Here is a 3,007-nt window from a genome sequence, read left to right on the forward strand (position 1 = left end):
GGTGGGGGGGGCGGCTGCCGGTGGTGCGGGTGCCGGTGCCGGTGCAGGCGGCGGCGGAGGCGCCTGTGCCGTGGCGGTGGGGGGGGCGGCTGCCGGTGGCGCCGTTGCTCGGGGGGGGGCAGCTGCGGCCGGGCCGGGCGGGGCCGCGGTTCGCGCCGCTGCAGATCGCCGAGCGGCTGCGCGGGTCTGAGTGGCGGCAGCGCACGGTCCCCTCCAGCAGCCCCTGCACAGATGTTTCACAAGAAACCACCCCTGCACCACATTCAGGAGCATCAACAACAAAATCACGATCTTAACAAGGTACCAGTCCTTATCCTCAGAGCCCAGAAGGTTGCCATGCCCCAGCTCTGATGGGGTCACATCAGCATAATTATCAAAGGACGAAGTAAACATTCCCCAGGTAGAAGAACCCTTTGATCCCTTTGGTCCCTTTTCTACTGAGCATGAGGCAGATGGGATGGAATACCCTGTTGGTCAGTTTTGGGTCACCTGTCCTGTCGCTCCTCCCCGCAGGTGGGACCCCACTATGCTTTTCCGCTTCCGACCCTCCAACGGGGCAAATAACAAAGCTGGTTGGCCGTGGGGGTTATAGCAATAAGTATAAGCAAGAGCCTCTCTGCATCCCATGCCTGGGCATCAGCTGTAACCATTGCTCTTATCGCTCTGAGAGAGTGAACGCTGATGGCACAATAGGCAGTTAATTTCAGTTGGTAGAAGAGGCCCAGCTAAGAAGCCAAGTTACTGAACAAAATTGGTTCTCTTTTACCTCAAACCAGGACACAGCGAGAGTTTCCTTCCATTAAGGCTCTTTTTATTAAAATAAATATTTATATTATATAAAGAAATAAATACTTCTCTTTTCACATTAGATCACTCCCTGGAGGCAGCAAAAAAAGCCAACCCCAAACCAGCCCAAAGGACAGGGGCTTTGGTGAGAAATCAAGAGATGGTAAACGCTTTCTTTCCGTGGTCGTGACAAATCCAGTTTTAGGAATCAAGGAGATGGTAGATATTCCAGAAACAGAGAGTTACTGTCTCCAAAATAAGGGGGGGTGGGGGGTGGTGGTGGGGAAATAAACTGTCTTAACCACTACTTCATAACTTGAAGAGGAAAACTTGTGTACCAAAACCCCAGAGTTACTGTCTCCAAAATAAGGGAGGTGGGGGGAATAAACCATCTTAACTTCTCCTTCATAAGCTAAAGAGGAAAACTTGTGTACCAAAACCCCAGAGTTACTGTCTCCAAAATAAGGGAGGTGGGGGGAACAAACCATCTTAACTTCTACTTCATAAGCTAAAGAGGAAAACTTGTGTACCAAAACCCCAGAGTTACTGTCTCCAAAATAAGGGAGGTGGGGGGAATAAACCATCTTAACTTCTACTTCATAACCTAAAGAGGAAAATTCGTCTAAGAAATGTAACTAAAGGTCTAAGAAAACTAACTAAAGGCCTAAGAAAAGTAACTAAGGTCGAAGAAACGTAATCAAAATAAGAACTCTAAGAGTCCACGTGTCACAGCAGCTGTTGGTGGATTATCTCCCACACCATCTTCTTCCGGAAGTATGGCATGTGAGTCTGAAAAGAGAAGAGAAAGAAAAGAGAAATTAAATAATGACGTCACGGTAGAAAGAGGCGGCAAACACGCATAAACGCCCAGCGGAGTCCTTAATAGGAAGTTCCCTTTAGGAACTGTCAACCGTTTGGGTACAACACCCCACGCGGTTCCTAAGAGGGTGACACGACAACCCGACAAAACCAGATTGACTTGACCGCGCGACAGCTTACAAGCACGCTAATAAAAGACCCGTCTAAAACGAAATCAATAAAAAGAAGCGGTGTCTTGACTGGTCAAAGGGTAGAAGCCATTTCTCCAAAAGATATCGAGCCCAGATATGCCAAACCCGCTGGCGGCAGTATCTTGCCCAAGAGGAATCTCACCGGCAGCAGCTCCCAAAGGCGGGGATGGAGAACCACAGCTCTGCCCTGCCCAGGCCACTTGGAAGTTCTGACCCCAGCAACTACGCACCGAAACGGGGTACGAAACCTCAGCCCCTGCCCCGGACACAATGAAGAGCTGCTGCCTAACCTCCCTGGCTCCTGTCCCTGGGCGAGAGGGGCTTGGAGGGGTTTATGACCTTCACTCACCTGGCTAAAGTTGAATGGTTTCTCTCTGGCGATGTAATCTGCGTATTTACACATAAAGACGCCGCAGTCGCTTCCATTCAGCTGCTGAGGGATCTCCTAAGGAATGCAAAGAAGATGGAGGATTTCCCTCTGTCTCAAAAGAAAAGCAACTTGGAAGTAGCGCACATTACCCACACCGACACTGCGCTCACCGCACACTCCTGACCCTACTTGCCTAATCCCCGATACCCACTCCCGCCCACGAGGAACAGACCCAGTTCACTGCTCACCATCCCTCCCCTCTGCCTCCCGGACTCGGACACTACGATCCAAATTTTTGGCAGGCCCAGAAGGCGCAGCAGCCCTCCCCCCTGCGAGGTGTCTCAAGGTTCGCACCGCCTCTTTCTTAAGTGACCTTTCTTAAATCCGGTCTTTAGGGACTGCTTTTTACTATCAACTCCTCGAGAAACATCAGCTCAACCCTTTCTTTGTCACGGGCCAGGATCTGGGCCCCAAAGAAGCACTTACAGTTCCCATTTCAAACCCAAGGGGTGCTCACGTACACGTGGCTCCATGCTGTGAAGAGTCCACTCTGAAACATCCAGCTCCAGCTGTCTTTTTTCCCAGCTTTCTTTTTGCAGGTATTGGCTGGTTAAAACAAAAGGAAAAAAAAAAATCCCTTTTCATCTCTGTAATTTAGGCCAACAACAAAATAAAGCGGCTGAAGGATCACAGGAAGACGGACGGCAGGACGGTAAAATGTCAGAGGATCCTCACCGCAGCTGATTTAAGGCTGATTTTGAGGAAAAATCCCAATCTGAAACTTACAAACACGGGGAGAGGCTGTGAGCTAATGGTCAAGAACGAGGCCAACGACTCCATT

At 50.1% G+C, this 3,007-nt stretch overlaps 1 long non-coding RNA gene across 1 annotated transcript; it reads right to left on the reverse strand.

The window, feature by feature from the left end:
- Positions 1-1,513: 1,513 nt before the first annotated feature.
- Positions 1,514-2,746, reverse strand: LOC309684561. The gene is made up of 3 exons (XR_014270303.1): positions 2,688-2,746; positions 2,146-2,241; positions 1,514-1,575 (listed from the first exon to the last, which is right to left on the reverse strand). It is a non-coding gene; the product is annotated as an uncharacterized lncRNA (long non-coding RNA).
- Between the last annotated feature and the right edge of the window lie 261 nt (positions 2,747-3,007).

This window comes from Vanellus vanellus (genome assembly GCF_965231255.1).
Source record: "Vanellus vanellus genome assembly, contig: HAP1_SCAFFOLD_33, whole genome shotgun sequence".
Taxonomy (NCBI): Eukaryota; Metazoa; Chordata; class Aves; order Charadriiformes; family Charadriidae; genus Vanellus; species Vanellus vanellus.